The sequence below is a fragment of the Arachis hypogaea genome, chromosome 12 (assembly GCF_003086295.3).
Source record: "Arachis hypogaea cultivar Tifrunner chromosome 12, arahy.Tifrunner.gnm2.J5K5, whole genome shotgun sequence".
Lineage (NCBI taxonomy): Eukaryota > Viridiplantae > Streptophyta > Magnoliopsida > Fabales > Fabaceae > Arachis > Arachis hypogaea.
Genome location: NC_092047.1, coordinates 48,310,136 through 48,318,857, shown reverse-complemented (window position 1 = coordinate 48,318,857; position 8,722 = coordinate 48,310,136). Strand labels below are relative to the sequence as shown.

General features: G+C 41.8%; 1 non-coding gene across 1 annotated transcript; it reads left to right on the top strand.

The window, feature by feature from the left end:
- Positions 1–2,019: 2,019 nt before the first annotated feature.
- Positions 2,020–2,126, top strand: LOC112730852 (small nucleolar RNA R71). The gene has a single exon (XR_003166657.1). It is a non-coding gene; the product is annotated as a small nucleolar RNA R71 (small nucleolar RNA).
- The last annotated feature ends 6,596 nt before the right edge of the window (positions 2,127–8,722 follow it).

Genomic DNA, 8,722 nt, shown 5'->3' with positions numbered 1-8,722 from the left:
GGTAACTGAGATGGTACAGTGGGGAGATCAGGAGGGATATCTGGGAAGTAAGCTGAGATCACTTTATCCCCTGGAGAGAAGTCCTCGGTAAGGATCTTCTTGTTCCCCCACCTCCTTGGTACCTTCTTCTTTGTTCCTTGTGATGTTGTCTTACTCTTTGTGACCTCCTCCTCTAAGGAAATGTGGTTACTGGTCTCATATGATTCTGGTGGTTTGGGTTCCTCCTGATTTTCTTTGAGCTATGGCAGTTGCTGTTTGCCTTGTTCATCAATCAAGGGAGTTTCCAGATGTGCTGGTTGTGCTTCAGTGCTTGTTTCTTCCTTCAGTATCTCACTGTGATCCTTCCTTGGTTCCTTGTTCTCTTGATATATTTCTTGTGAGTGTTTGAAAACAGTGAAGGTGAGCTGTTCATTATGGATCCTCAAGATTAGCTCCCCTCGCTCCACATCTATGAGTGCTCTAGCTGTAGCTAGGAATGGTCTTCCCAATATGATTGGGTGAGTGTGACTCTCTTCCATGTCCAATATGACAAAGTCTGTGGGAAGAAAGTATTTCCCAACCTTTATCAACACGTTTTCCACCACTCCTATTGCTTGTTTTTGAGTTTTGTCAGCCAGTCTGATGACTACATCTGTGGGCATTATCTCATTGATCTGCAGCCTCTTCATAAGGGATAAAGGCATTAAGTTGATACTTACTCCCAAATCACAGAGTGCTTTATCAAACATTGTTTCTCCTATGGCACAGGGGATGTGAAAACTCCCTGAGTCCTTTCTTTTTGTAGGCAACTCTGGTTGAATGAGGGCACTGCACTCCTTGTTCATCACTATAGTTTGGCCTCCCTTGAGTGAGCTTTTCCTGGGAAGCAGTTCCTTCATATACTTGATGTATGCAGGCATTTGTTGGATGGTGTTGATGAATGGTATGTTTACATGCAGAGATGCAAACAAGTCAAGAAATCTTGAGTATATTCTCTTCTCCACAGCACCATTGAGTAGTTGGGGAAAGGGTGCATAGAGTCTCAGCAACTCCTGTTGTGAGATTTTTGGTTCTTAGTGATCTTTTTCCTTCTTCTCTGCTGAGGTATCTCCAGGTTGTTCTGACGGCTTGTTTGGCTTGTCCTCAGTCTCCTTACCACTTATAGTGGCCATCTTGCAATCTTCCCATCTTACTTACTTTGTTTCACCTCTCGGATTTTTCTTTGTGTCACTTGGGAATCCATCTGTAGGTTTGGGAATCTGCTCAGAGAGATACCCCACTTGAGATTCCAACCTCTTGATGGTGTCTCCCTGGTTCTTAAAATTTGCTCGCACTTCCTCCTTGAACACCTTGTTGTCTTGAATCTCTTTACATATGCCTTCAAGAAGGTTCTCAATCCTTGAGAGTCTGTCATCAGATGATGGTATGTTGGGATTAGAGGTAGAAGAATGAGGAGTGTTATTTTGGTTTTGATATGAGTGTGGAGAGGTGTTGTTATGGTGGTGTTGATATGTTCTCTGTGTGAATTGTTGGTGGGCTGCATTGTTATTGGGGTTGTGACGTCTCTGATCTTGGCCTTGATCTTGTTGATTCCCCCACCCAAAGTTTGGGTGATTCCTCCAACCAGGGTTGTAGGTCTTGGAGTTTGGGTCATGATTTTATCTAGGTGAATTCCCAATGTAGTTGGCTTGCTCCTACTCACTCTCTGCCTCTGCATTCACTCCCTCTTGGGTTGTTGATGAGGTGGTGATTGCTGCTACTTGGTTCCTCTCCATCTTCTTGGTGAGGTCAGTTAATTGCTTGGTAATGAGCTTGTTTTGGACCAGCAGAGCATCTACATTATTTAGCTCCATCACTCCTCTAGTGTTCCCTCTTTCGGAGGCATAGAAGTAGTCATTCTCTGCTACAGTTTCAATGACATCTATGGCCTCCTCAATGGTCTTCTTCTTGTTCAGAGATCCCCCGGATGAGTGGTCTACTGCTTTCTTTGATTCATAAGAAAGGCCTTCATAGAAAATGTGTAGCTGCACCCATTCATTGAACATATCTGGTGGACACCTCCTTGTTAGGTCCTTAAACCTCTCCCATGCTTCATATAGAGTCTCACCATCCTATTGCCTGAAAGTTTGAACCTCAGCTCTCAGCCTGTTAATTCTTTGAGGAGGATAGAATCTGGCTAAAAATTTGTTCACCACATCTTCCCAGGTTGTCAAACTCTCCTTAGGGAAGGATTCCAGCCATTTAGATGCCTTATCCTAGAGTGAGAAAGGGAACAAAAGTAGTCTATAGGTGTCAGGATGAACACCATTAGACTTCACAGTATCGCATATCCTCAGGAAGGTGGTTAGATGTTGATTGGGGTCTTCTTGGATGCCTCCTCCGAATGAACAGTTGTTCTGAGCAAGGGTGATGAGCTGTGGTTTTAGTTCAAAGTTGTTGGCATGTATGGTTGGCTTTTGAATGCTACTCCCACAGTTTCCTGGGTTTGGGTTGATGTAAGAGCCTAGAACTCTTCTCTCTTACCCAGCATGATTTGCTAGACCTTCTCTGCCATGGTTGTGAGCTTCTTCTTCATGATGGTTTTCCATATTCTCTTCCATGTTTGGTTCAAAGTATTCCTCCTCTTCCTCAGCACCAACTACTCTTTTTCCTCTTGCTTCCCTCCTTAATCTAAGGAAGGTCCTCTCTGGTTCAGAATCAAAGGAAGTTGAAGCCCCGCTTCTCCTCCATGTCATACAACCAACAAAGTACAAGCAAGGAAATAGATCCAGAAACTATTCTAAAAAAAATTGTTGTTAGTGTGAGTGATGCAATATATTAAACAGTTAGTGGGTGAGTGAAACAGAATGTAAAAAACTGAAATAAAGGGGTTAAAGGGATGGGAATACAAAACAACTGAAACCGAAAGTAAAGTGCTCAAATAGAAATTCAAATCAACAGAATAACAAATGCTTAATCTAGTGATCCTCCAACTTAATCATTGTTGATACAAAATCAATCCCTGGCAACGGCGCCATAAACTTCATACGCACGGAAACTTGTCTCTCAACAAATTTTCTTCGGCAAGTGTACCGAATTTGTCGTCAAGTAAAAACTCACAATAGAGTGAGGTCGAATCCCACAGAGATTGATTGATCAAGCAACTTTAATTAGAGGAATGTTCTAGTTGAGCGAACCAGAATTTGATTTAAGATTTGCAGAAAATTAAATGGCGGGAAAGTAAATAGCAGAAACAGTAAATGCTAGAAATAAATAGCTGAATGTAAATGGCGGAAACTAAATTGTAGAATCTTAAACGGGAATGGGGTAATTGCTCATAAAAGTAAATGGCAGAAATTAAAGAGAATGGGTAAGATCATAAATGGGGAGTTCATTGGGCTCAGGAGATGTTGCATTCTCTGGATCAAGTTCATTTTCATCTCTTCCTCAATCAATGTATTCATTGATCTCCTTGGCAATCTTAAGTGATCAAATTCCAATTTCTTGGTAATTCATTCTCTCAAATCTTGATCAATAGCCAATTCCTTGGTCAATTGCTCATGAGAAGAGATGAAGTATGGTCACTGATTATACCACATGCATTTCCCAAATCAAGTGTTGGTAGGATTATAGTCACATATCCATCCAAACCCAATTTGGTCCAGCATGAGAAAGCATTTCTAGCATGATCTCTTCATTCCTCTTCCAAGGTTAAGAAGAGATCTAAGTATGAATAGCTTCTTTTCCAAGATAACTACCCAATTGGATGAAGATCGAAAGCTTTCTAGAAAAATCAAGAGAAAAGATAGAAGAATGAGAATGAAAACTAATATTGATCCATCAAATTACAACAGAGCTCCCTAACCCAATGAAAGGGGTTTAGTTGTTCATAGCTCTGGAAAATGAAAATAAAGATGGAGAATACATGATGAAAGTAAAACTAGAAGTGCAGAGAAAGTAAAATACAGAGAGTAGTTCTATGCCAAAGGCTCCCTAAAGTTTCCAACTCCCTAACTAATTCAAAGCTACTCTTATATATACTACTCTTCTCATCTTCTAGTCGGCTCTTCAAGTCTTGGGTATGGGCCTCTGAATCTTGAGTTTGAAGCAGTTATCCTTTTCATTGGGCTTAGCTTTGCTTGCAAAGAGAAAACGTGAAGTAGGCAGGGACTTTGGCTCAGGACGTTAGTGGTGTCAACGTTAAGTGAAAGTGTGGGTTCGAGAACGTTAGTGACAATCACCTTTTTCACTAACGTTCCTAACCCAAATATGATCACATTGATTTCAACGTTAGTGGCACTAACGTGACCACTAACTTTGCCTCTTGGTCTTTCACACACGTTATTGGAAATTACCTTTCCCAATAACGTGGAGAGTCCTCCCTTGTTCCTACGTTAGCGTCCACGTTAACTAGGTTAACGTGGCTTCTAACGTAGTAATGCCAATCCTTCGAGAACGTTAGTGACACTTACCTTTGTCACTAACGTTCCAATGTGCCCCTATTTCCCACGTTAGAGTCCACGTTAACTAAGTTAACGTGGCTTATAACGTAGTCATGCTAGCCATCTCCAACGTTAGTAACAAACGTGAGTGTCACTAACGTTGGCTCATCATCTCTTTATTCACGTTAGCTTCCACGTTAACTAAGTTAACATGGGAGTTAACGCTGCTCATGGTGGCTCTTGGTGGTTCACCCCAACGTTAGTGACAAAGGTAAGTGTCACTAACGTTGGCTATCAATTGCTCTCTCCACGTTAGTTTCCACGTTAACTAAGTTAACGTGGGAGTTAACGTGGCTTATAGAGGCTTGGCCAACGTTAGTGACAATGGTAAATGTCAATAACGTTGGCTTCTCTTTTGCTTCTTAACGTTAGAGTCCATATTAACTAAGTTAACGTGGCTCTTAACGTGGCCACTTACGAGCTTGGTCCAACGTTATGACAAAGGAGAGTGTCACTAACGTTGGCTCCATTTTCTTTCTTCCACGTTAGAGTTCACGTTAACTTAGTTAACGTGACTCTTAACGTGGGCTTATGATGGCTTTGAGGGTGTTATTGGCGATTACCTTTCTCATTAACTTTGCAAGTTAGCTCCCATTCCACGTTAGAGGTCACGATAGTGGGACTAACGTGACTACTGACGTGGTTCTTCATTCCTTCCTTTGTCCTGAAATCAAGCAACAAAATGCATCAAAGTTCTAGTCCAAGTCATGAGTCATGCATCATCCAATTTGTCATATAATTCATGCAAAATTCTCATGAAATCATGTAAAGTGCACAATGTATGCTTGAATCAAGATTTAAGTGAATATCTACCCAAAACTAGCTTATTTTCTAAGAAAATGCATGAAACTACCTTAAAAACAGTAAAGAAAAGGTCAATGAAACTGGCCAAAATGCCCTAGCATCAATACGCATGACATGGGTTGTGCATTTGGTGCAGAGGCAGCCTCGCGCACGCACAACTCTGTGTTCCATACGCACTATTGCCAAAAATTCAACCGACGCGTACGCGTGAGGGACGCGCACGCGTGGATGGTCTGGAGGGGAAAATGATGCGTACGCATCAGGGACGTGCAAGCGTGATGTTCCATGTGCTCCTGGCACCATTCCAGTATCAAGCCATCAGAATTCTCTGCCCAAACCTTATTTACGCCGATTTACAAGGTCACGCGTGGGCTGGGGTTTTCGCAAGCGACGCGTACGCGTCAGGGACGCGTATACGTGGGCGTGTTTGTGTCTAAGGCATGCCTCTATCCATGCTCCCGCGTAATTCTCTGTTTCATTCTTCTTTGTTTCGCATGCGCACATGACGCGTACGCGTCAGCGACGCTCGCGCATCGTGTGCTTTTTTTTTATGCAGAATGCAAATGCAAATGCAGACTATATGCAGAGATAATGAGAAGAGTCACTAAGAAAAATAAAGTAGAATAAAATAAAATAAAACTGAAACTGAAACGGAATGATCATACCATGGTGGGTTGTCTCCCACCTAGCACTTTGCTTTTACGTCCTTAAGTTGGACGGTCTTCAGGCTCATTCTGCTTCTGTTGGTGGATCTTCCAATAGGAAGACCTCTAGCTCTTTGTGTTTCTTCGTCTTCTCACCATGATAAAGCTTTAGGCGGTGTCCATTGACCTTGATGCAATTGGAACTTGAAGGATGACGCAGGTGAAAGACTCCATATGGCTCTGCCTTTTCTACTCTGTAGGGACCTTCCCATCTGGATCTCAGCTTGCCTGGCATAAGTCTCAGCCTGGAGTTGTAAAGGAGAACTAGATCTCCTGGTATGAACTCTCTTCTCTTGATATGCTTGTCATGCATGGCCTTCACCTTTTCTTTGTATAATCTAGAGTTGTCATATGCTTCGAGTCGAAGGGTCTCCAGTTCTGCTAGTTGCAGCTTCCTTTCAGCATCATCTTGCTCGAATCCCATGTTGCACTCCCTCACAGCCCAAAAATCCTTGTGTTCCACCTCCACTAGAAGGTGGCAACCCTTTCCGTACACTAAGCGGAAGGGACTCATCCCAATGGGTGTCTTGTATGCTGTCCGATATGCCCAAAGCGCAACTTGTAGTCTGGAACTCCAGTCCTTCCTATCTTCTCCAGAATACGCTTTATTTCTCTGTTAGATACCTCTACTTGTTCATTGGTCTGGGGATGGTATGTTGTTGTCACTTTGTGAACTATCCCATGTTTCTTCAGTATTCCTGCTAACCTCCTGTTACAGAAGTGAGTGCCTTGATCACTCACGATTGCTCGTGGTGATCCAAAGCGACAGATAATATGGTTTCTAACAAAGGAAACAACAGTGTTAGCATCATCAGTATGGGTAGGAATTGCTTCCACCCATTTAGAAACATAATCTACACCTAACAGAATATAAAGATAACAATTAGAGTTTGGAAATGGACCCATGAAGTCAATGCCCCAAAAATAAAAAATTTCACAGAAAAGCATAATCTGTTGTGGTATCCCATCCCTCTTGGATATATTCCCAAACCTTTGGCATGGGGGACAGGATTAACAAAAGGTAGCGGCATCCTTAAAAAGAGTGGGCCACCAGAATCCACAGTCTAAGATTTGTCTAGCTGTTCTTTGAGGGCCAAAATGTCCTCCACTCTCAGAAGAGTGGCAAGCCTCTAAAATAGACTGGAATTTTGATTGAGGCACACACCTTCTAATTATCTGGTCAGCACCATACCTCCATAAATATGGGTCATCCCATATATAATATTTAGACTCGCTTTTCAGCTTGTCCCTTTGATGCTTAGTAAAATTAGGAGGGAAAGTATGGCTAACTAGATAATTAGCTACAGGTGCATACCAAAGAATTACATCAGATACTGCGTGCAAGCTATCAAATGGAAAAGCATCGTTGATAGGAGTGGAGTCATCCTTAATGTGCTCAAGGCGACTCAAGTGGTTTCCCACTAAATTCTGGTTACCACTCCTATGCTTAATTTCTAAATCAAATTCTTGCAGCAACAGTATCCATCGTATCAACCTTGGTTTAGACTCCTTTTTAGCTAATAAATATTTTAGAGCTACATGGTCCAAGTACACTATCACCTTGGTACCAAGTAAATAGGCTCGGAATTTATCTAGAGCAAAAACAATAGCTAGAAGCTATTTTTCAGTGGTTGTGTAATTAGACTAAGCAGCTGATGAGCGGATAATTTATACACTTTTTGGTATTGTTTTTAGTATGTTTTTAGTATATTTTAGTTAGTTTTTATTATGTTTTTATTAGTTTTTAAATAAAAATCACATTTTTGGACTTTACTATGAGTTTGTGTATTTTTCTGTGATTTTAGGTATTTTCTGGCTTAAATTAAGGGACCTGAGCAAAAATCTGATTCAGAGGCTAAAAAAGGACTGCAGATGCTGTTGGATTCTGACCTCCCAATTGGCACACTCTCAATTGCGTTGGAAAGTAGACATCCTGGGCTTTCCAGTAATATATAATAGTCCATACTTTGCCAGAGATTTGATGGCCCAAACCAGCGTTCCAAGTCAGCATAGAAATTCTGGCGTCAAAACGCCAGAACTGGCATGAAAGCTGGAGTTAAACGCCCAAACTGGCACAAAAGCTGGCGTTTAACTCCAAGAAAGGTCTCTACATGTGAAAGCTTCAATGCTCAGCCCAAGCACACACCAAGTGGGCCTCAGAAGTGGATTTTTACACTAACTATTCTAGCTTACTCATTTTCTGTAACCCTAGGTCACTAGTTTACTATAAAAACTACTTTTAGTGATTCATCTTGTACCTCATGACACTTTACACATTTTATATTGTATTCTCTACGGCATGAGTCTCTAAACCCCATGGTTGGGGGTGAGGAGCTCTGCTGTGTTTTGATGAATTAATGCAATTACTACTGTTTTCTATTCAATCACGCTTGCTTCTATTCTAAGATATTGATTCGCACTTCAACCTGATGAATGTGATGATTCGTGACACTCATCATCATTCTCACCTATGAACGCGTGCCTGCCAACCACCTCCGTTCTACATGCAATCAAGCTTGAATGTGTATCTCTTGGGTTTCTAATCTAAGATTGGAACCTTCGTGGTATAGGCTAGAATTATTGGCGGCCATTCCTGAGATCCGGAAAGTCTAAACCTTGTCTGTGGTATTCCGAGTAGGATCTGGGAAGGGATGACTGTGACGAGCTTCAAACTCACGAGTGCTGGGCGTAGTGACAAACGCAGAAGGATCAATGGATCCTATTCCAACATGAGTGAGAACCGACAGATGATTA